Source organism: Corvus hawaiiensis, chromosome 14 (assembly GCF_020740725.1).
Source record: "Corvus hawaiiensis isolate bCorHaw1 chromosome 14, bCorHaw1.pri.cur, whole genome shotgun sequence".
Taxonomy (NCBI): domain Eukaryota; kingdom Metazoa; phylum Chordata; class Aves; order Passeriformes; family Corvidae; genus Corvus; species Corvus hawaiiensis.
This window is the reverse complement of record NC_063226.1, coordinates 13,996,627-14,022,384: the sequence shown is the minus strand read 5'-3', so window position 1 is coordinate 14,022,384 and position 25,758 is coordinate 13,996,627. Positions and strand designations below refer to the sequence as shown.

Here is a 25,758-nt window from a genome sequence, read left to right as displayed (position 1 = left end):
TCTCTACTTATCTAAAGGGATTTTCGTTTACAGATACCACACATCAGGTTTTATCATGACAAAAACTCCTTAGTTAAAATAAGGGTAAAATGGATGCTATGGCCATGATTCTGGCATTTCACCATGCTTTGGTGTAATCAGGGCTTTGTTATCACCTCTGCTTCCATGAACTTGTTAATGGTTTGTACATACACAAGTGGGATCAGCTGGGATGCAGTCAGGGCTCTATCTCTGTGCAAATATTTAAAGCCATTTCCCACCTCCACCAACATGAACACTCTGCAATTTTACCAAATAAGAGAGTTTTAACATAGGAAAATTGTTACTTGTAACGGTGCCTTTATTCTAAAATGTCTTCTAATTGTACTGAGAGCCAGGAAATAAAGCAACATTGCAGAAACCCATCCAGAGCATAACTATGTTATGGTGATGAAAAGTCCATAGTACGTGGAGGACAGGATATAAATTTTGAATATGTTATATTGCCTTTATCAGTCTCACATGGAAATCAGAATTTCAATAGATCCATCACCAATGGTAAGGATGTAAATTTAAGCACTGAAAACCCCAGATCTTTGTTCTGATTTCTATAACATGGGGATTACATAGTTTGGAATCCTGCTCCTCTCTGAGCTGAGCAATATTGCAGCTCCTATCAGTGGGCTGGCAATCAAAGGTTTTCCTAATTGCTCTGTTCAAACTGTACTCGGGCTGTGGGGAGTCTCTGGGAATTAGGGAACTGCTCTCCACGGATGCCCAGAGCCTGGGCAGTGCCCAGTGCCAGTGCTCTGGTCCTTCTGGGACACATCCCCAGAGCTGTTATGGCTGATAGGCAGAAACCCCCATCTAGTAAAATTCTGAAATTCTTCTGCTACTCTAGCCCTAATTATGAATAATATGGGAAAGTTTCTCCTGATGAGTCATATAAGACACGGCTATGGAATAGTTAACTTTTTATAGAGCTCAGCATCAATTTCTGGAAGCTTTTAACAGAGACTTGACATTTCTAATTAGGAAATTTTACATACAGGCAAGTGAATTTACCCCCAGCTGGGAAAACATGGCTTAGCGAGAGTTTTACATCCGCCCTCATTGATCTACAGATTATCTCACATTTGAGACTGTGGAGCCACTGGGATTTGCAAAGATGAGAAACAAATGTGGGAAAGTGCATAGAATTTCTTTCACTTCAGGGTTAGATAACAAAAACCTGATAAGTTAGAAATAAAGAGGTAAGTTTATTTTCTTTGTTCTTCATGCCTAATTGTTGCAGTGGTCAAAAAAATCCACAAAAGCCAATAACATGTTGGCACTGGCAAGAAGCTGTCATCCTGGTCAAATTCTCAAAGCAGCATATTGGAAATAATCTTAAGATAGCAAAGAACTATAGGCTTTTTCTTTTTTTACTGTCCTAACTGTTAAACAGTTGAGAAACAAAATGTCTGCATGTGAGCTCACTTAAACAGAGATGTGTCTGATGCTGCAATGTCTGACCTAAGGGAATCCCTCGGGCTTTTTGCATTTTTAGCTGTACTTTTTATGTTTTTGACCTTGTTTTGTCCTAGGAGGAAATAACTATAAAAATACAAAATATCAATGAATTGGTTGTTGTGCTAGTTGAAAATGCTTTATCAGGGTAAGGTGGCAGTGGAAATAAGACTCAAAGTCAGATGTAGCAGAGCTCTTCAAGTAGAGCTTTTACTGATTTCTCTTTATGTGGAACATCTGTACAGCTCATTTCACTCTTGTGTTCAGATGGGTTTTGTGAAGACATACAACTATGTGCTGCAGCCTTCAAAGAATATGGTTTAAATGAAATTAAAATGAAAATTTTTTTTCCTGTATATATTTTTCTATATTTGAAATTATTCTAATGAAGCAGAAGTTAATTCTGTGTTGACAGAAAAACAGAGAAGGAGGCAAACCATGAAATGTAGCCTATGAAGTATTATAAAAATACAGATGGGCATGCAACTTCCTGTAGTTGTGTTAGTGGTATTCAGCCTTGGGAAGGTACATATGTATCACTGTCATGTGATAAAGAATGGAAAAATAAGTGATCAAAATAAACATAGGAGTCCAAACCATGTACAGCTAAAAGCTGGGATGAGAAAATGGGCTGAAGAGGCTCCAGGTGATCCATAGTAAGGCCTTGCACTTTAATGACTTGGTTATTAACAAGAGGTGATGGAAAAGTTTCAGTATCACTGAGTCCCCTTCTCTGTTAATGCAGAGCAAGGCCTCTTGGGAGGAGGTGTCTCAGGTGCTGAACTGACGCTGCCCTTGATCTCAGCTAAAGGGCCAGGTGTTAGCAAAGAAAACAGAAGTCTGGTTTAGGCTTCTTTTAGAACTGTGTGGGTGTCCAAAAATACTGCCAGAACTTAAAGTCTCAGCCTTATTCAGTCGTAGAAAGCAGTGTAAAACAAAATTCCAGTTACCAAATTAGATGTGCTGCTTGGGAAGGATATGACTGGATCAGAGGATCTGAATAAAACTGCAGCTCACCATGTGATATACTCTTGCCTCCTACTTGGTTTACAAGTAAATTGCAGAAGCAGACTATATATTTGGTAGTATACATTTCAGAGCTATTTGCTATATAGCTACCACAGAAACCCAAGTATCACTGTGTGCCTGAAGCCTATATAGTTTATTAAAGGAACAACCCACAAAGGCAGGAAAAAAAAAATCTCTGTTTCAATTTTCTTTTATCTCTGCTTCATTCAGGGTATAAACACTCACAATCTGTAAATTCCTTGTGTTAAGATAACATGAAGACCTTAACCTATTGTTCAAGCTGGGATTAATTCAATTTGAAAGCTATAATTCAAAATATAGAAAGTTAGGAAATCTTTAAAAAAGAAAAAAATACTTTCTTTGTCTTAGCCAGCTTTCATTTTCTTTATGTGCAGACATGCCCCCTCCCATTTTTTATTTCTAACCTTATTTTTGTAAGAGTGGAGTTACAGCTAGGCAAGAAAGCCCTACACTGTCTTTCACTTTTAGTGTTAAGTATTCGTGGCTTCACTGAAGTCCAGTTTATCTCTTAACACTTTGGTAACTTACTTTTATAATGGCTTTGACAGAGTCACTGAAGCAGAGTCCATCCATTTCAGAGGAATACATTTTGTAGCCTTTAAGACAAATACTAGTAAAATATGACAGGCTGACCTTTTTCCTCTTGGTCACTTTTGAGAATAGCTATTTTTCCATGCACTGAGCAGAGTATGTATTCCATATATACACTGCACTTGGAAGGTTGTAATTATGAATGATTTCTGCGGTGAGTGGTTCTATAACTTACAGTTTGAAAAGATTTAAATGCTGATGGTGCCCTGTTTCCATTCTTAGTGAAGACATAAAAAGGTCACTTTTCCTTTGTCGTTTCACTGTGTTGTTGCTGACTAGTGTTAATAATTTAATTAAAAGGTCAGATCAGTCATGCTCCTCTTCTTATACCTAGTGTGACTTTAATTATTTTCTTTGCAAATGAACTGATTTAATATTATTTAATAATACTTGATTTAAATAATAATCCTCAGGAGAAGTGGAACTTCTCTTTGAAGGCAAGCAAGCTTTGAAGGTTAGAATAAACTGAAAATAGCTGGATTTTTAAAAATTATTTTTGCCATTAAATAATGCTAAAATCATAGGAAGCTTTTAATGAGAGCATTTGGGGGCTTTCCTATCATGTATTTTGCTGTTTGGTTAGCAGGACTACTGGAAAGCAGGAGTTAAAGTCCTACTAATCACTAAAGCCAGCAAACCCCAGTCTCATTTCATTAAATGTGTGGGGATTTGCAATATTCCCACTAACTGGAAAACGGGGGCAGCTGGGGCTAGAAGCAGCTGTTAGCCCCGAACAGTGCAGGCCAACCTGGCCACCCTGGGTGTCTGCTGAACTCGGTCAGGATGGCATTTACACGGCTCCTGGAGCTGCAGAACACCCTGGTGGCTTTGAGAGACTCCTGCTGAGGGGCTGCAGAGAGTCTCCGTTTGCTTTCCTTCAAAAGTGGCCACATGCCTTGTAAATAAAGGAGTGCTGTGGCATGATACTGCTTACCCCTCTCCACAGGGCATGGCATTCCTGTGAGGAGATTTCTCTCATCTACTTCAGTTACTTTCTGAGCAACCTTACTTTCATCTCACAGTCATGACATTCTACCTGGTTTAAATTTTTAATGGAAAATGTCTTCCACTCATTCATAACGCTGAAAAGCAGGGAAAAGGAGCAATAATTTGCACTGCAGCTATAACATAACATTAGAGCCAAGGTGACTTTGAATGAAATGGAAGCTTGGGTGGATTGATATTTGTAGAAGAAAGTGTGATGGTAGCCTAAGCTTTGTTTAGTTCGGTGTTCAGTCTGCCTTCTGTTTTGAAAACAGCCGCAACAGTGGGCAGCAATACTGAATTCTTAGATCCTGTCCAAACAAAACAAATAATTTGGTCCCTAATTTTAGCTAGTTCTTCAAGAAGCTTCATGAATTGAGAACATTCTCAAAAATAGAGATGTATTTGTTGATTTTATGCATGGATGGCTAACAGTTAAACAGTTGAGGAATGTTATTTTTAAATGACATGTGCAGAAATTAACATCAGAAACCCAGAGGCATTTCCAATGTCCCCAGGACATTGATCTCTATCCAGGCAACATGCAGAATGTAAGCAAGTTCTCAGAAACTTTGTGTATCAAATTATGACACCATTCTTAATGAACACTGACATATTTGTAGAAAGCAGCATCAAGTTGATGAACAAGCTGTGATCTGGGTTATTTGAATATTGGGTTATATTGAGCTTTTCAAGAATCCTCAAATGTAATGCTGTCTGGAGTTATCTGAAAAAGCTGAAGTGATTAAGTGCAGGCTTGTGATTAGCTGGACTTTGACAAGATGTATTTGATTGTGTCAGACTGGGCTTTCTGGAGGAATTGCCTCTCTCTCTGGACTGAACTGCAGCCTGAGATGTCAGGGAACATGGGATTTCTGGGCTGTAAATCTTAAAGAAGTAATTTTAATTGGTAAAAATAAGGACTGGGAAATGCAGTGCATAATCACAGAGAACCAGAGTTGGTACATCAGTTTGTTTTTCAACAGCATACATCAGTGCAGAGCAACTGAGAAATGTCAGGCAACTGAGCTGTCAGGGAGTGAACACAGAGCTGAACTGGTTTTTAGTCAAGCATCCATAAATCGCTGCTAAGCAGGCAAATAGTGGCAAGGAAAGTCAAGGGCAAGCTTGCTATTTACTGAGCATTCAGCTAATTATCCATTTCACTAAATACAAGAATACTCTATCCTTTATGCATTGCAAAAAATTTGGTTTTGAAGTTAGAGTTCAGTAAGTACTTAATAACTGCAAAATTACCTCATATTAGGTGCTCCTGTATTTTAAATTAGCATAACTTTACACGTGGCCTGAGTTGCAAACTATCATTTCTTTTTTTTATTACAACAGGAAGAACACCAAATGTAAGGAGAACTAGATGCAGGACCTGTGTTTTTGCACCTTGTGGTTTTTTTCTAACTCCATTTTCATAGCTGGAGGAGCTGTATTATGCCGATAGCCCACTATGACTGCCTTGAATTGTGTCTGCTAGTGATGAAATGGGAATGTTGTTTGGAGAAAATGGAAACTTCTTCCTGATCTGCCTCCTTATATTTGGAGATTTACAGCAGTACCTTGCTTCTATGGTTCTCATCCTGTTAGTATTATTCAAACAGCAAGTAGTATTCAGTAACAAACAGTATATTATTCAATAAAATAGATAGACTTTATTCTCTCTTTTCCATAGTAAAGAGTGGTTGTTAAGAAACTTTGATTTGTGACACTGAAACTTTGAATACACTCACAGAAACAGGATGACTCCAGAATCAGCTGGGGCAAGGTAAGTTAAGTTAAATTATCATTTCCACCACAGTACAGCTGAATTGTTGTGATAGAAGTATAAGTATTCATCCTGATTTAGAAGAATATTTCTTTTCTGAGTATTGAACTTATGGAAACTGGTCCATAAAGAACAATCATCATGCACCCTTTTACTGGCAGTGCATTTGAATAACAGCCTGGGAGTGCTGTATTCAGTAACTTCAACATTTCATCCATTTAGAAAAAAAATATTTCTGTCCCCCTCATTTCTCGAGTTTACATTCACATTCATTCTGTTTCAAAGGGAATGTTTGTCAGTGTTAAAGTGAAGAGAGAGTGATATTTGCTGGTTTTCCATACTTACAGTAATTCCATAGCAAGTCCTCTGATACACCTCTGAGAACTGCTTGGAATTTTATCTACTTTTCACTTATCTCAAAGAAAATCCCTGCTGGAAATGTGCCATTTTTATAGAGAAACTTGCCTCTCCTGTCATTTGGAGTGAAGCCCCTATCATTGCTCTGACCTCTCCAGCAGCACCCACGGCAGGGCAGGGGCTGCAGGGTTTATCCAGGTGTTGTAGGGCACTTCGCATGGCCTTTCTGCAATGCTGCTTCTTGCTGTTCCTCTCCTGAGTGCCAGCCCCTGTTACGTATGTCTGCAGGTCACTTGGCTTGTGATTGCTCATCATTAGCTCCTCTCTTCTGAGAGGCTGCCTTCTCATTTTTCTCCCTTTGGTGAAGCTGTCGCTTCTTGCCAGCCACTGGGACCTGTTTTCATACTTATTACTGGTTTTTGCTTATTACAAGTCAAGTTCCAGAGAAAAGTTCTGCATTAAAATGAAGGAAAATTTAAAAAATGAGCTTGTAATGAGAGCAATTAATCAGAGCAGTCTGCAGCCTCAGCAGTACAACTGAGTGTGCTGGTGAGAGAGGGACTGAATGAGAGGGGGGATGAGAAATGAGAAATATGAATTATTTGGGGCTCTGATGTAGCAACCTTTTGCATGAGGTACAGAGAGAGGCTGCTGGGAGTCACTCCCATTCCTTTCCATCACATAAAAGGGGCTGTCCTGCAGGAATTCTGACTTCCTCATGAGTACAGCAATTCCTTCCTGCTGGCAGCACAAGAGTGGCTTTAGTGACCCTGGAAGTGTTTCAGTTTCTGTGGGAAGCAGGCAGATGTGCACATCTTAAGTGGCTGCATTACTGTCTACAGAATCACTGGGTTGATCCCTATAACAGGACAGGTCTTACTGCTCCTAACAGTGGTCTCAGATCTGCACTGTCTGTAGCTTTGAATTGCAAATTAAAAAAGCGATGACCCCTTTGTTTTTCCAAACCGTATCCAGGTTTTGCAAATAGCCTGAGCCAGACTTAGAGCAGACTGAATTTTACATTCTTTTTATGATCCTTTGAAAGCTGATTTGTTTTGGTGTGGGGGTTTTTTCGGTGTTTTTATTTGTTCGGTTTTTTTTCCTCCTGAATACACTCAGTAATTTTTCTGAATTCTCTCATACTAAATGAACTGATCTTCTAAGTTTCCAAATATCTCAGATGTAGTCTGTTTACATTTTCAAATAAGAGAAGAAATTACTTGAAGCCCACAGTATAGCACTGTATTTTAGTTAAGCATCTACAACACATGCTGCCTTTGAGAGCGCTGTGCTGGTCCCATCCCCTCAATGGAATGCTATGTCAGGCATTCCCAAAGCAATTTTTTTAAATGCTGTCTCTCTGAGCTCTCCTCCAAACTGTAAGGCAGAGCCAAATCTGTCAGGCCAGGCTCTCCTCTCTCTGAATTACTAGGAGCCAAGATTAATTAGCACCCAAAGTGTTTCCAGCTGTACCGTTTGTGCGGTGCTGCTGCCGTGATGCGTCACCACTCCCCAGGTCTGTGATTCATTGCTCTGTCAGTGGTTTGAGATACAGTATATGAGAATGCCATATAAATGCAAATATAAATACAAACACTGAATTCCCCCTGTTGGCTAGTGATAAGGTGCTCATCCAGATGGCACACAGTGATTTAAAAGTAGAAAACAATATTTGGAAGGAGAGGGAAACTCAATGATTATTCTTTAACTCTGTTTTCTTTTTCTTATATAAACTTTCATTGGAAAAAAAAAAAACCAACAACAACTTTGGTTTCTTCCTTGGCTACCTTTGTGGTGTACCAAGATGACATATTTCTGATTATTTAAATTAGAATGAGGATAAATTTTGAGATGTGTTTGGGAAATGATACAATTTGCTGTATGTGGGAGTGTGTGTTCTCAGGGACCAAACTGAACAAGGTCTGATTGTGGTCTGGATTCATTTGAGCTTCAGTGTAATGAGGATGCCAGGACATTGCTTTTGCTTAATTCCCTGATCACCTGCACTGACTCAAAGTGTAGGAGATGCTCCTGCCAAGGGACCTGGGACAGCCTAGGCTCCACTTGCTCAGCCAACCAAAAGAGAAAGGAGGTGTTTGCGAAGACAAGGCTGCTTTCATCATGGTATGGCAGATACTTTAATTTGAAATGCTTTCTGTTATCTTTAAGTGCATTTTCTTAATGGAGAAGTAATTACTTTTGTCTGCAAAGAATTTTGTCCTGAAGGTACCTACGTAAGTGTCTCAATGCTATTTATGCCCCTAATGTTTTAAGGGTTGGTGCCACAGACTTCTTAATTTTCTGTATTGCTGTACTGGTGCTGCTGTGTGTATAAGGTTCTCATCCAGATACCAAGGCCAGACTTCCATGCAGGTAGTGCAGAAGGAAAGTTTGGAATGTGAGACTGATATATATTTTTTTTTATCCTAGTGTTTTGCCACTGCATGCACACAGGTGGAAATGTCTTTGTTATACTCCCTTGGTCCAGGGATTTTTTTTGACTGAGTTTTGTGTGGACCTGGAAAATGGAAATGTGAAGGGGGTCAGTATGTGTTGCTGTAGTTTCAGAGGCAGCAGGACTCTGATGGATCACCTCTGCTTTAAGCTTTGGGTCTCCTCACTGGTTTAATAATCATTAGAGGTCTCTCCTAGTAATATCATACAATAGCTTTTCCTTGATGTTCTTGCTGGCATAAAGCACGTGGCTGCCATATTTCATTCATGATTGCAAGATCTAAACGTGTATAACTGCAACTATCATTTTAAATACGAATTCACTTTTACATGTTTTGCACTAACCATACACTATTTGCATTAATAAGATTGTGTCATTTTCCTGAAATGTATCCAGTCTGTGCAATCCAAACATGTTGCAAAAACAACAAACACAGTGAAGGACACTAGATTTCTTGCTCATTTCCCTGTCTAGTAGTAAGGTTTTGTTTTCAAGACTTTTAAGCAGAGAAATTGGAAATTTTGGGATGCTTTTCTAGTTGAGCTAGATCCACAAAGGATTAGAGGGCTTTGCTCATTATTCCAGTTCTTTTCTGAAAACAAAATTAGACTTGCTGTATCTGTCCTAAGAAGGTGTTAAGGAAGGGAGGCTGGAAAAAGAGCGGTGATGATTGGTATTGTGGAGATAGAGGGAGAAGGTGAGGAGAGAAGGCAGCAGGCAGAGAAGGGAACAACAAATTAGAGACAAGAGATTGGGAGTGAACAGAAAGATGCAGAAACACTTGGCAGGTGGGAAACAGGCTGGGTAAGGTTCAGGAGACAGCAGGAACAAGGAGTTAAAGTCTGCCAAGTCTGGCAAAGCAGCAGGAGATGCTTTTATCAGTAACATTTTGAATAGACTATTGTAAAATATAGATCATTGGTTGATGCAAACAGTGATAGGGGCTTTAGCATGGGTCTTGGCATCAGCAATGTGCCCAGCATACCTTATTTGTGTGGTAGAAACGCATTCAGACCATGCAGAAATTTGAGTATTTCTTTGTTGGTTTCTGGTTCATGACCTATAGATTGACATATATCTTAACATTTCTGGAGTGATTCCCATTGCTCGTGGTTTAATTGAGCTGTTCCATCATTCTGAATGCTATCTATTATCAAATTTAACATGGAACAAAACCAATGCTCCATCATCACTACCTGCCCTGTTTCTCGTATTAGATATCCTTAAGTTCTCTAGCTGGAGCCCTTTTATTATGTTTGCCCAGCAACCCGATGGCAGATTTACCATGACTATAACTTTGGCTCTCACTTAAAGGATGTGCCAAAATTTCCTGATTATCTGCTGCTTCTCCTGCTCTTCCTCTCTCTTTCTTTTTTTTTTTTTTTTAATTAACACTTGGGTTGGTGTTTGGGACTAGACTTACATGAACCCTGAAGCTCAAGGGTGTTTGTCTCCTCAGCAACCCAATGGGGGGGGGGAAATTTAAATTTGGTTATCTTCAGGAGTATGATAGTATAATACTTGTATGCTGTCTTTATAAAACAGGCTTTTAGGACATTCTTAAAACTGCTTTCTTTCTCTGTCTCCATTTGCTCTACAGATTATTTATAGTGATGCCTTCTTCACTTAGTTTCTTTTTCAATCCATGGTCTGTTGTTAATAATAAAATGTCAAACAGTAAGATAACATCTAGAGACACAAGAGATGGGGGATACATGGTGATTGCAGTAGTTGACTCCATAATAAACAGGATTTTTGTTGACTTTGTCATCTGATGACAAAAAGTCACTTGGAGAACTGAAAGTGGGCAGCATAATTTCAGTGCTGAATCAGTTCACAACTGAGATTATCAGCCCTAGACATTTAAGGTCCAGTTTTAAGTTCACCAGTTTTAGATTGTTACAAATTCACTACTTTTAAATGAATGGTGGTTTACCCTGGAGCACACCAACTAAAGAGCATGCCTGCAGTGTGTAAGGGAGTGGGAGAGATGTTCTGGAATGGAAATAGGACTCCCCTAGCTGGATAAACATGGGTTGTGTTCACTTTTAGAATGAAGATAAATAACAGCCTAGCTGGCATGGCTTGCACCCTGAAAAATGATATCTGCATTAGAAGTTCTGAATGGTTTGGTGACACCAAAGTATATTCAGAAGTGAAAAAGCCTAAAAATGAGGGGTTTTGCAAGAACTGACTGTAATCGACTATGCTATGCTGGATATGCCCTCTAAGCGTTCATGGTCATTGGTAGAGTATTGTCATTGAGATCTCCTCTCTGGAGGGAGAGAGCTACAATAGGTTGTAACTAGTTGACCTGACACTAAGTTAATATTCAGTTATGTACATAAAAAATGGGGGTTTTGACAGTGTTTAATTCTGTTTCAGCTTTGCTCCCACTGAAACAGCCTCCTTTAGAGGGTATATAGGTGCTTTGGCTGCTTCTGTAATCCTTACAACTCATTAGCAGCACTGGGATGCCAGACTGAGGGGAGGATTCCTTTCCCTTTATCTTCGTTAGACTCCCAATGTGAGAGCAATTTATTGTGCCCTTGGACAGGATAGCAGGGCTTTGAAGGCATATTTCACCATGAATCTTTGCTTACTCAAAATTCCCATTCAAACTTGAGAGATTTCCTTGAGTGAAAAAACCTGCAGGGCCAGGTCTGTTATCTTTAATGGCAGAAATACAGAAATCTGCAGACTTGAACTTTGTATTTGACAGGTTAAATGCCTGTGTTTCATCTTTAAAACAAATTTTGTAATTTTATTGCAGAAAAAAATTCTCCAAGTTTAGTGAGTCTGCAAATCAAGGGTATAGTACACGGTGTTAATGAGGAAAGAAACATAGCAACTCAGTGGGAGAGAGAAAAAGAAGTTTATTTTATTTGTCTTTACTGTAAGGTTATGGAAGAATTAGGTAGAAAAGCTATACACTTTATAGAAAGATTTTGCTGTTGAGCATTTGCCTTTCAATTAGATATTCTTGGAACCACAAAGACCCTGAGAAAACAAATGAGGAGATACAGGAGAGAAATCTGAAATTCCTCGAGACTTCACCCATTTTCATCTGACAGCTCATGAAAATCAGAGAGATCATGACCTGCTCATGCTCAGCCACTGGAGATCCTGCCGTGCAGCATGGCTGATACTGTTTTACATTCCTAGGGCCTGGAACTATGAAGAAAGAGGCCCTCTGGGGAAGGGGCAGGAGTGTGTTTCACACTGAGGTTTGCCAGCACTGAGCCAGCTGGGCAAATCTTACCTCACACCTCATTGCAAACTTGGACCAAATGCACAAACTGACTTATTTTGGCTCAACCTGACTGGAAGAGCAGCACATCAATACATTTGTGAGAAAATGAATCAGACCAGCCAGACTTCAGCAAGACTAAAGTTACTCCTAGAAGAGTGCTTCAGGAGTATCTGTCTGTAGAGCGTGAACTTTTCTTCCTTGCAGAAAAGGAAAGCTTCACATAATACAGAGATTTTGGCAAAATTTGATCAGTGTTCATGTTGCAAGTCAACTCAGCAGCTGCTTCCCTCCCTGCTGGACCTCACATAGGTTTCTGAAGGGAAAACTTCCTTGAACCTTTCTCTAGTTCTCCTTAGGAGCCTCTTGAGTCCCTTCTAGTTTGGGAAATGCTATATCAGCACTCATGAGTATCTCAATACAGCAAGGCACGAGCTCAGGTGCAGACAGGAGCCTGGTGCAGAGCCACTTGCCATCCTGCTCTGACCAGCCTTGTAACACCTCTGAAGATGAGTCATGAATCAGTGTGGCAGTCTTAGAAATGAAGACACACCTTTCAAGGTTGGGAGACTTCAATCATTTGCAAAATGCAGACTACTAAAGAGCAAAGCAACTATTTGTCAGTCCATGAAGTAGAACCCAATTTGTATCAGATGAGGAAAAAAATGGATTTTTGCAAAATTCATACAAATTAAGAGGAAAATGCTGATTAGTTCAGGCAAGCTGCATATGAAGAGTGTATTTTCTCTTCCTTTAATGTGCTCTGCTAGTGTCCTCTTCTGTCTCAGTATGTTTTTCTCCCCTACTTGTTACAGTATGTGATCCAATGCTGTTGTAAAGGTCCCACTACTTTATGTGTGCAGCTTCCAGCTCCTGTTTTCCCTCTGCTGAATATAAGGGTGGCCTCAGGCTCTCTGCATACTTAAGTGAAATAAACTCCCATTCAGCAGGTGAGGAGGATGCAGGGATCTTGTGTGTAGGTTGTGGAGCAGTCTCTTGCCAGGCTGGTGCACGAGTGTCCACCAGGAGCACCTGGACTGAGCCAAGCAGGACCCTGGAGACTGTTCCCGTGCTCCATGTCCACTAATGCCCAGTTACAGCTGATTTCTGAGGATGTGGGTTCAAAACAAGAGCCATATAAATAGATCAGTGAAGAAAAAGGCTGGCTGGCTGGAGCACAGAACACAGATGGCTGTAGTAAAGAAGCCACCTGCTGAAACAGGCTGGACTGAGTAGGGGCTGCCTCCTTCCTCACCAGCCAGATCAGAAAGCCACGAGTGGGAGAGAGAGAAGCTGCTCTCGAGGGGTGGGTGTAATGCACAGTGAGAGTTCAGTGAGAGGACACACTGCCCTGGGTAAAATGTGTGCTTTGAGGGAAAAGTGCTTTAGAAGAACCTGCCTTGATAGTTTAATGAAGTTTTTTCAGCACATTTTAAGATCTACTTTTGTCTGGGTTTTGACTACAAATTTTAGGAACCTAGGAGTCCATTCTGGACCAGTAAAACACTATGTCTATTCTTGTCTTAGATGAAGGAAACTGTAGGAAATAAAACTACTAAAATCCATGCAGCAACAATGACTTCTATCTACTGAGATTTAGAGTGACTAGATACAAGGCAAGAATGTGCTTTAAAGGCTCTGGACAATCAGGATGTGACCCACAAACAGGAAAGAAGAGTTATGAAACGGAAGTACATCATTCCAGAATATGCAAAGAAAAATATTTAGGCGTAAACTACTGCTACCACCAAGGCTGCCAACACTGTGGCAGGGGTATTACTGCTAAGCACAAACATTCCTCAGGGGCAAAGGCTCATCAGGAGAGACTGAATATTAAAAAAATAATATTTGTAAAGGAAATAATTTCGTTTGAGATTGCAGTTTTCTTCTTCGTTGAAGTCTGTTCAGAGCATTTTGAGGTTACAGACCACCACAGGAAAATTCAAAAGGAGTGGCCTCAAAGGGCAACTATGACACTGAAGTGTGCTGGAGAATAGGGCAAGATGTGCTGTTTGGAAGCTCCTTGTCCTTCTCTGTCAATAAGTATAGGAAAAGAGGGAGAATGCCTGAGACAATGACTGCAGCCTTAATTAATGAATCAGGAAAAGCTGCGATGGTGCACAATGGTTCTGCTGCTGGAGCTGACAGTACAGGGAGAAAAGGACTTCTTTACAGAGTGAAAAAACCCACCCTCTGCTCTGTGCTGCTGTCTTTAGGCTCCTTCCTCATCTAAGTTCTTGTCATGTGGAGGGAGAAATGGAGTTAACTGAATATTTGTGTGAAGTAAACAGATGGAGAAACAATGTGTCAGGCTACCTTTAATGGGTTTGATGTACTTTTTCTAGTGATTTTTTTTTTTTTCACTAAATGGGGTGAGGTGAGTGATTTCTCCTTCTCTTTCCATAGATATTGCTATATAACCTCCTGACACAGAGGTGATTTTTCCTCCAAGTTTGTGCAATAATTCTGAAGAGCACCAGTGGATGTTCCCAGGAAATTCTCCAAAAATCTGCAGAAGTTTTAAGTCCCCCCTCTTTCTCCTGGGCACTTTCCTTTGTGATCTGCAGTGTGTCAGCTTGGCTCAGTGGGAAAACCCTGGAGGCCGTGCTTTGCATGTGGCTTTGCTTTCTACATCCAGGCAAAACCTGGTTGTTCCTGCCAAATGTCTTGGGATTTCTGTGATGGAGATTACAACTGGCTGTGGTTTTGATAGAAGTGGACAAGCAACTACTTGTATCTTAATCCAAGAGGTAATAGATCCCCTGAAACCAGTCAGGCTGGGCTGCTTTTGCAAGTCCTATTAAAGGATCATGTGAAAATGCTGTTACCTGGTAGAGAGTCAGAATCACTGTGTTTTGTACTCTAAATGTGAGAGCTTTTTGAAAGGAAAAAATCTAAAGATGACCTCAGGACAGGAGATCTGATACTCAGCCAGGCTGAATTTGCATAAGGAGACTGCAGGAAGAGAGAGGCAAACTTAGATTAGCACAAGGTTGCTTGTCATGATAAATGAATGCCCTCAGTTGTCAGATGGATATGGGAGGTAAGCAGCACACCTCAGCATGCCATCCCTGAAACAGAAAGGGAGTGTTTTCCAGACAAAATTGTTGTAGTGTGAGTACACAGCTGGTTGAAAGCTGCACTGAAATAAGTCATGGATGTCAATAACCAAGTCATGTCAGAGACATATAAGTCAACTCTGGTTGTTGGTCTTGTTCACTTCTATATTTTCATCATTGGCTGCTGGAATTGAGTTTATTTTATAGGTTTTGTAGGTTGTGAGATCCAGAAGAGATTGCAGTGGCTTTGCAGAAAATGATCAGAATTCTTGATCATTTTGGGAACTCTGGCAATCAATGAGGTCAGGTCTTACACTTATGCAAATATTCATATAAATGTACACTTTGGATGAATAAAATCCCAAAGTGCAGTGTTTAAATAGGGAATAATTAGCTACTCATTATTAGTTGAGTATTTCCATCATAAACTAAACATGAGTTAACATTACCTTACGATGCCAAAGGTAGCTCTGGGACAATCCGAGAACTGTGTTTAAGACACAGAATTTGTTCATTCCATCTTCTATGGTACTGTTATCACATTTTTCTAAGACAAGTAATAGATCTCAACCAGGGAGAATGACAAGGGGTTTTCTTTGCTGAGGTTGTTTTCTTGCTTACAAGATGTTAAACAATGGAAGAACTAGTGTAGTCTACTTTAGAGGAAAGGAAATTGAGGGTTTTCAACATCTTTGAATATACAGAAAGCTTCTACAAAGAGAAAAGTACTCCTTTATGCTCAATGGACAGCGAAAAGATATAATAGGCTGAGTTTATATGTATGCCTACAGCCAGAGATACTTAGATTACACTTCAGAAACCTTTTCTAGTAGTAAGTGCAGTTAAGTAATGGAATTAGGTCATATTGTGCTCTTGGGTAAATAAATGTTGTTGAATGGGGCTCTTTCTCCTGGGAAAGGCAAGGATGTCCCTCCCCTGTACCAGCACTGCTTTGCAAGGGACTGGCAGGATGGTTAAAGGAAGTCCTTCACACCTAATCTTCATCTCCAAACTTTCAATTTTTGTGCATTTCTGTTTTCAGTTTTGCTTGCAGAGGCTGGACCACTTATTCTGAGTCATCCTCCTGTCAGAATTCTTACCTTTATAAACTCTTTCTAGTGTTCACCTTCCTCCACTCTCTCAAGTCTCCTCAGTTCAGTCAGCAGCAGACTTTATTTACAGAGAGAGAGAAAAAGATTTCCTAAGTATGGCTGGGATGCCACAGTTCCTGAATTGTCCTAAGGCAACCCCTTTCATTCCCTTAAATGCATATATAGATCTTACTGAGCATCAGTTGGATGTGTGAAATTAGCTGGATGAAGCTGATCCTCTGGTTATGCAGAAAGAAGATGCTGCAGAGAAAAAGGGAGGAGTTCTAAAAATTAGAGGAAAAAGCTTACCTCTGTTGAAACCAGTGGAAATTTTCATTGACTTTGATGGGGTCATAAATTCACAATAAACCTTATATTTTGGCACAAATTATTAACAATGCATTAACTTCACTGGAGCCCTGTCAGTGTGCAGGAGAACACGGTTCTGTAAGTCTGGGGATTCGTGAAATGATGTGTTTCACTATGTGGGTTGCTAAGTTGTTAACTCAAATGCACTGTGAGTACTATCTGAAAAGCTAATCTGAAGTAATAAAGCTAATGTGCTCTTGGAGCATCCTGAGGATTTGAAGTCAATGCAATTCTTGAATGACGAACATAATTTTGAAAGATATAAAATAGTTTATAAAAGCACATTGCAGTCCATTGTAGAGGAGCATCTTACTACTTTTTTCAGTGGAAATGAAATCTTTGCTGTGGCATGAACTTTGGGTTGATCAATCTTCAATGTAGTCACAAATACAATTTACTGTTATTACAACAATTCGTTGTTTTTATAGCACTAGCAATGTTCTTAGTAATTTCCAGGTAGGTGTTAAAACAAAAGCTGTTCCCCAAAGGAAGTAAAATATACACCTTTTGTAGATAAAAGAATATCATGTATGTTGTGTAGCACGCAGCAGACTGAGCAGGGACATGCTCTAGTGATGAACTTAGATCCTGCATGGATACAAAAGGGAGAAGATCTTTATTGTTTCTACTACTGGTGTATGGCTTAGACTTTCTAGTGTGTGTTTTCCTGTTTCACTGTATTGGCTCCTATATATCCCACAGCACCTTCCATTTCCTTGAGCAGAGGAAACTGAACCAGCAGTATTTTTCTGGGAGAGGCATTGTCTTTTCTGCAACGGCAAACAGGCCACTGGGGGCCCTGAGCCTCAGCCCTGTGCTGGCTCTGAGTGCTGGCACAGGTTGGAGCTGAGAGTCCAGAAAGGGTGGCAGACACAGGCATTTTGGACATGTTTAGCTTTCTGTTACTGCGCTGTGGTATGTGCTGCGAAGGTATAGCCCACAGGCTGTCCTCGGCTCTGGGACAACAGGAAGACTTCTGTCCCCTCCTTTGTTTGGGGAAAGGAGGAAAAATAGTGGCTTTGCAACTCAAACTCTGGAAATTTGGCTGAAATCTTGCTGTTGTAGACAGAATTCAGTAAAAGTTATTCAGCCAACAAATGTTGTGACAAAAAGGCTTGTCTTGCCTTCAGAAAACATTCAACCCAAGTAATGGGCTCTTTCCAGTGGCACTGCAGGGAAAGGGAATAGAAGCAGGCAGGCTGTTTGAGATGGACATCAAACAGGTTTAATGCATAGAAAGAGAAAGTCACATATTCCCACTCTGCTGGGAAACCAAAGCAAGTTCTGATCCTGATAATGGCATCTCCTACACATCTGGCTCAGTGCGTGTGTTCTTCTCATGTGCTCGCCATGCAGCCCCAGCATTGTCACTGTGTTTTCCACTCTGTGTAGGCTGGTATGAGCTAAAGCCACAGAAAATTCAAAGGCCAATAAACAATTACTAAACCTTTATACCACCAAACTGGTTTTCTTCGTCATCATGCTCCTTCTCCTTATCAACTCCTATAAACCCTGTGCGTGTGTTCCTGCAAGAGGAAAGGCAGGCCCTGTTGTTCCTTTGGCAGATGAAAATTGTTTCTGAGGGTGACTTGAATTGTCATGTTGCTTTTTCTCTTGCATTGGTTTTCTTTTGCCTTTTTCTATTCCATTTAGGTTTTGTTTCATTTTGTTCTGCTTACTGACTGTCTGCAATCTGCATCTGTTTATAGGGACAGCTAAAATGAAAGCAAGTAAATTAATGGGTTGGCTTGCAGCACAAGATTGAATAAGTTGCTTAGATAGACATCTTCTCAGGTCTTTCTTCTCTGACTAGCTGTGAAAGCTCTTGCATCCTTTTCCTTTACATTATAGGGATACTGAATTAGCCAATAAATTGAACTGAGCCTGTTTCTATAAAATCTGTGACAAAAGTTTAGACTCCTGAACAAACTCAGATTACATTCACATCTGTTTTTCCTGTGTTCTGTGCACAATCCTTAGGGAAGGAATGCTTGTTACAATATCTAAGTTAAAAATTATATTTTACAGTGAGTACATGAAGCAAATTTTGCATTTAAAATTGTGAAGTACTAGAAATGGAGATTAATTTCTGGAAGTTTTCTTTGAGAAAATAGGAAATTGCTGTGTAAGTAATAGATCATCCTATTGTAAGGTTTTTGCTCCATAAGCACTATTTACTATGCTATACAGGACAAGTAGTTTACATGTGTAAATGCCAATGATTGAACAAGAAGAAAGATATCTGACAAATTATTCACAGTCCAGGTAAGAGTGATTTGACTTTTTTTAATCATTGTGATCTTTTAGTCTGACCTCCTTTATAGCATGGTAGAGGAGACTTGGATTAATTATTTCTTAATTGAAGCAGAGTAGAGCTTCTGGAAAGATGTCATATCCTGCTTTAAAAATGAACATAGTGGAGGTGCCAGCATAAAATGTGGCAAAGGACTCCAGTAGTTGTCTGTCCTCTTTGTAAGATTTGTTTCTTTTTTCTCTAACCTGAATTTCTCTCTCTTTGGTGCCATATGTAATTATTTGTTACATTGAAGAACCTATTATTTATAGTTTTTTTTCTTTATGTTCTAGTTATTTCACTCTGTGTTTGGCTGTCCCTTTATTTTGCAAATGGGGCAGATGCCAGCATGACTCACATGCTGATAAATTGTTTCTATATTCACTGGGAAAGCTATTTTATGAGGGAAGAATCTTTATAATAATTTCTAATTGCTTAACATAAAATAGTTTTTTAATTTAAAACTGAAGAAATAAAGATTTTAGAACTCACAAACAGAAGTCCAATGACGAGGAAAAGGCAGCATAAAGGCACAAATTGAGTCGAATGTACAGTAGATATTTATGATGAAAACACAAAGGTAATCAGCTGAACAGCATTGAACTGAAGAGAGAAGGCAGCACAAGGTGCTTGCTGTAGCAAACATAAAGCTGGAATAAGACACCAGCTTTCACAAGTCAGTCTTTGCTTTATTTCCCAACGCCAAAAAGTCTTTCCCAGTATTTTTTCTCTCTCAGCTCTTCTTCATGAATGCAGTGGTCTCAGCAGGGCCAGCCAAGGAGAAGGAAGGTTCCCCCTGGGGCACTGGCCCAGGCAGGGCTCCTTAATGACTTGGCACCTCCCAGCAGCTGTCCAGCCTGTCCCAGTCAGAAGCTGGAGGACTCTCAGGTAGTTAAGTACAAAAGCCCTAACTCAGGTACTGAGTAAGACCTAAGATTGACAGTGAATACCCCACTGAGTGGCAGATGGTAATTTCTACACCTATAGCCAACTGCTGAGCTGTATTGACTTTCCAAGTTGATTTGTTAGGTGACTCTTTGTCACACCAAATTGTCATTACTGTGAATCCAAGTCTTTAGTTTTTATTTTGGATAGGCGTTAACTCCCACTTCCTGCCTCCCCACAAAGCGCATATTAGTTTATTTTTTGAGAATAAATTGCAATCTTTTCTGACAAAATGAATTATTTCATTCTTCTGTGGGCCATCACATCCTACTCCTCTTCCATTAATGTGGAACTATTAGTAGAGGAAAAAAATCTTCACTGTTTCTTGTTTCTGCATATGAATATTAACCTCAATTTGAAAACCATGAGTTACATTCTAAAGTTCTGATTGTTTTTCACTGATAACTTTAATCAGTCCTTTTGTGTGAGTCATTTGAGAATTAAAATCAGATTTTTGTCTTCTTGAGTTGAAACATTCTGACATAAATTTTCACCACAGTGAGAAGATTTCACCATTGTTTACAAATTCTATCCAGCCTTAGGTGATTTCCATTTTCTTCCCTTAGATGGTGCTAATAAGGTACAAAAAGCAGAGCCAGACTCTGCAGTGTTTTAGAAAGACCATGAAGTACAATGAGGGCTTGTTTGGATTTGGAGCAATTTCTTTCCTCCTCTCTGTGCTACATTTCTGCCTTATTTGTACTTATTCAAGCTCCAGAACGACACTATATAAAAGTATCAAATTTGGTAAACAATTACATCTGATGACTATATGTTCATTTTGGAAAGCTAGAGGAACAAATGTTGTCTGTATTTGAGCTGCAAAATGAACAGACTTTTCATTAGCTTTGTACTCTCCCAGGAAAGCTTCCTGCCAGTATCTGGACTCTGGGAAAATGGACTTGTTTTATTGCTAGCCAGTGTTATTCACCATTAATTAGAGGCCCCCACAAAAAACTTTAGTGTATAACAGTTATTCCTGCGCACAAAAGCATAGAAGAAATTTCTCAGTAGAAAATGAGGGAGCAGAGAATCTCTAGCAATTTTTCCTCTCAGTGCATGTGTCAAGGATGTGTGGACCATCTTGAGTAACCATATTTATATTTTTTCCCCTCACTGTAATCCTGAGTATCAAGCAGTAGAAGAGCAGTTGTTTTATGAAATTTCAGTATAGGGTAGGGTGAAGCCTTGGAATGAAATTTTGCCACCTGAGGATTTTACCCTTTCTCAGGGGAATTTAAAATACAAGCCACACATCTCACTGTTTTGCATGCCCAGTGTAGAGGTAAATGCTTTTGGAAGTGCATCCATGACCTGAAGACCAGGATCAGCTGCATCTGCAAGGCAAGTGGCAGTTCACCAGAGGCATCTCAGCCTGCCCATACATTTGGCAGCAGAATTATCCTTTCATTCTTTCCCCCCTCCCTGCAACCTTCAGCCCTCCTGGCTCACCATTTCTTTGCTCTCACAGGCAGTAGAATTTGGTTGGGGTGTCTGTTCAGCACATAATTGATCGTGACTGCCCATCACTGCAGAGGAAGAGACACAGGGCTTGGGAGGGCAGGAGTAGCATGGGTCTGGATCCCAGGACCCTGCAAAGCTGAGTGCCCAGAGGAACCACGCAGTGTCAGCTGTGTCCTGCCTGGGGATGCTGCCAGGATGTAATTAGCACTTTGCTCTCAGGAGCAATATAACTAAGTTCACCTACAACACATGGATGAGAGAGACTTCACTGTTTATCAAAACTAGTTAGTTTGATTTAAACGCTCTAGGTTAGCCCAGTAGTGGGTCTGTTCCTTTCACTGACCCTTCACTCATTCATTATTGATTTTTCCTGAAAGACGTCAAGGCAATTACCACATGCCACTTTATTTTATCCTTTCCAGAAGAACCTTGAATGAAGTTTAGGTTACTATGAAATCAAGGAACATTCACTCCAATCAAACACAGCCAACAGTTTTTGTTGCCTTTGAGTTCCAAGTTTAAAGTGCTGTCCTGATTAGAGTGCCTCTGTGATTGCTAATGTATGACGAGTCCCACATTTCTGTAGCCCATTTACCTCACATGGCTCACTTTGACAGGCCAAAGTACACTTATGTGGGCTTCTTTGAGTTTAACCATCTTGTTCAGGGATTCATCCATTGTCTGTCTTCACCTTTGTCTATTGAAGAGCCAATTTACAGTGCTTGTAGCAACCAGACCTAAAATCTAGACATTAAAGCTCTACTTTACCCTTTCACTACCTAATCTTACCTTTTAGATTAAACCAGTGACATGGGAATGGTTTTACAGAAAGATGTAAAGTTAAGCTTTCCTCTAGTGAAGTCTGTGACATTCAAGCTTTATGAAGATTCACTTTTTGCTACTTTTCCAGCTCAGGCCTCCTACCACAGCACAAGGCTTTGTGTATAATTGTTACACACAGAACTGTAATAAAAGAATTTTACTGGTTTCCAAAGACAAGGCCATGAATTTTTAAACAAAGAGAATCAGTGGTGCTTGTGCAATGTTGTGTCTCTGAAGATGAGATTTTAATTAAATAAGCATATTCTATTTTGACATTGAGCCCCAGCTCCATTCAGTGCACAATATGGACAGAGATCACTTAATGAACAGATGTTCAGTTTTGGTTTTCCTCAGTGTGTGGCACTGGGCCCTATTTGTCAGGTTTCCCACTCTGATGACTGCTCAGAATTTCTAATTTTCTCGAGTTATGTGGCACTTGTCATAGCATTAGGGCAAATCCCATTGCATGTCAGCAAGTGAACTCCTGTGGTCCTTGTTTGGTTTGTTGGACTGTAGTGCATTTAATTTGGAAATACTTGGAATTGTACCTAATTCCTAATGTTGCTCTTTATTTATCAACTGTTCCCTCAAAAGCTTTTTTCATAAATTGCATTGAATTCTTAGATTTCTATGTGCTATGATGAGCTGATATTCATGGTATGATAAACCATATAATAGCATTTTCTCAAGTTCCCATTTAACAGAACAGCCCATCTACTGCAGAGTTGTCTGGGGTTAAATCTTTCCTTTAGGCCATAATTTGGGTAACAAAGATGATGTAACTGAACTTAAATGGTTGTTGTTATCCACTGTAGATGTTCTTAACATGCCGTTTTCACATTCATTCAGCCATTGAAAGAAACTGGGTTTTGCTGGAGCATTGAATTTCATGGTTGTGTTTTGGTTGAAACGCTCAGAGGAAAAATTCCATGTGTCCTGGCCAAGGGAACGCCAACGCTGACACTCCCTTTACAATGCAGATTTCCCATTGTTGCACATACTGCTAGCATTTGGTTTTTTGATACAAAATAGCTGACGGTGCCAGGTAATAATAAATGGGATCAGAATTGCCACTGGGATGTTACCAGATGCGTCGTATTCCAAGTTTCAGGTTTTGTTTGGCAGGACTGAGTGACTATTGCAGACAGATTGGACAGGAGGGCTTTAGCGAGAAATCAATAGGGAGATCAGTGGCATTTTCAGCTTTTGAGTGTTTGATTTGCAGGCTTGATATTTAATATGGAGTTCCTCATGAAACTCGTGCTTTCGCATAGTTCATTTTCAAGGGATTGACAGGGTGGAGTGGTTACATTAAGAGGGTTCAGTTCAAAAAAACAACTCATCATAGTTTTGAGATCTGTACCACAGCCTGTGCAAGTGAAATTGCAAACCCAGGTACTCCTAGCAGATAGCTTCCTTGTAATGGTTTAATTCCTAACAGTGTTAAGACAGAGAATAGGTATAAAAAACTTTAAACATTTTCATTGCTTACTTCACAAGGTTTAAGAGCATTGTTGTTAAATTATGCAGGATGGCAATCCTCTTGTGAAGCTGTTGCAATAACCAGTCAAGAAGAGCTATTTCTGCAAATGCTCGTTAGTGTATTTCCAAGTGCTCAGAACTATTACCAAATTCTGCTTTCTACATAACTATCTTTAGCATTTGAAACAGTAGCTGCTACATTTAAAGGAATGCTGATGATGTCTGGCACTGTAGATTTTTAAACAATTGTTAAAGGCACTGGCTTGATAATACTTGTATGGACAGAAAAGGTTTATTTTGTTGTGATTTGTGAGGCTATACTAATTATGAGTTGTTAATTCTTGGAATCCTACCATCTCTGAGCTAAGAATTTTGACAGAAGTGGTTTTTTTCACTTGATAATTGTCGCTTGGATTATTTATTCTTTACATCATTCGTATCAGGATTCATTAATCTCCTCTTAAAAACAGTTGTCCAAAGCAAATGCAGAAACAATAACAGAGACCCCTGGTGACCTGCCTTACTGCATTCATAATGAATAGCAAATATTCATGACTATCAATTGGTTGCAACTAATATGTTGACAATAGTTCATGGAAACTAATTGGGAAATATTTATGGACAATAAATAAATACATAGTAGTCAAGGTTGGTTCATGAATGACTTGCCAAGCCAAAAAGGGGTGAATTTTGTCAAGAACATGTTTCTGTGCAATCTGCTATGCTATCATTACTTGCAGATATACCTTGCAAGGTAACACTGGAGCAGTCTGTATACGTTCTACTTTGAGCACAATTATTTGCATCTCTACTTTGAGCACAATTGTTTGTACCTCTGCTAAGGCACGTAATTCAGGGCAGGTGTAATGCAGAGTGCACTGTCCAGGGCTAGAGATTGGAACCTGACTCTCCTTAATGTAACAAGCTAGGATAGATCAGGATTTTTCAGGGTTTTGAATGCTAATAAATAGAATCAAGGTCAATCTCTAATTAAGTGGGACCTGGACTGAATATAAATTATTCCATTCACCCATGCAGCAATGTGACCTGCTAGGGAGAAACAGGCTCTAAAAGGTGTTTTTGTGACTTTGCTGCAACCCCAGCTTGAGCTCCTCCCAAGATGGTTCTGCTCCTTTAAAGGCAGAGCAGTTTCAGACTGGTTTTAATTCTGCCTGGGTGGGGCCATTAGGAGAACAGCAACAAAACACCTTCCTCAGGCATGTCTGTCGACCCTTTCCATGCTGGATTTATCCTCTTTGAGAATGACAACTGTCTTCAGCTGGCTAGTTTTGTTGATCTCATCAATATTTGTCTCTGTCAGAAAAATACAAGTACTACAGTGCCAAAAATGAATGTCTGCCAACTGATTTATTGTCTCAGGCAGATTCTCCCTGAGTCCCTGTAAAAGCATCAGACCAGATGTATGAAGTAACACACTTATTCTGGATTCTCTCCCCCCAGAAAATGTAGGCTTAAAATGATAAAAAGCAGTTCTACACCAGCGTCTTTTTCAGTCGATTAATGAAATGTCAGGAGTCTAGCAAGCCTGTCCTATACCAAGAATAAACTTGGAAAAGGTAAACTGTGTTCAAAATCACAGCTTTGGAAACTCTGACTGCACACATGGGAATAGGCTAGCAGGAAGGGCAGGTCCTGGAAGGATAGATTTAGGCTCTGCACTCTAAAGTTCCTGAGTTTCCTCTTGAAACTTTTTGAGATATCATGGTTTTGACATGAATCAAGTGAATCTCCTCAAAATCCTTTCAAAACCAGGGCAACAAACCTCCCACAGTCTCAAAAGGGTAAAGCACCTTGATGAGTGATCTGTGCTCCAGGGAGCAGCACTGCCTGGTGAGCCAGAGCCCACAGCACCACAGAGCTCTTGTTTCTGGTGCACCAGAGAGGAAAGAGAAATTGCCCCATGCCAGGAAGGGCTGCTGACAAAGGGCACTGCGTGTGACTGATTTGCCATAATCTCTCTCTCCTGCAGAGCTACTGCTGACTGTAGCTGTGGGTCTGGCCACTGAGAGGAAAACATCCCACAAGCTTTCTGAATGTCTCAATGGCCACAGTGTAACAGAACCTACAGCTTCCTGTGGCAGTTGTGGGAGATAAGCTCTTCTGAAACCTTTGTCCAACTCTCTACTATTGCACCTCAATTTTAAAAGTTTTGGGACCTTAAAATTTCTGGCCATGAAGACTTTGTAGGTGGTAATGATGATTTTCCTTTATATGAAACTAGAAAGAAATACTAGGAAACTAGGTGAAAAGTAAATCTGCC

General features: G+C 40.0%; 1 long non-coding RNA gene across 3 annotated transcripts in view; it reads left to right on the top strand.

Moving 5' to 3' along the window:
- The window catches only part of LOC125333435, a 62,145-nt gene that overhangs the window by 8,134 nt on the left and 28,253 nt on the right, over nucleotides 1-25,758 (top strand). Inside the window, exon 1 of one of the 3 annotated variants that reach the window (XR_007206855.1) lies at nucleotides 5,803-5,890. The exons of the other annotated variants lie outside the window; for them this stretch is intronic. This is a non-coding gene — a long non-coding RNA (uncharacterized LOC125333435). Of the gene's footprint in view, nucleotides 1-5,802; nucleotides 5,891-25,758 lie in introns of those variants that run through there. 3 annotated transcript variants of the gene reach the window in all.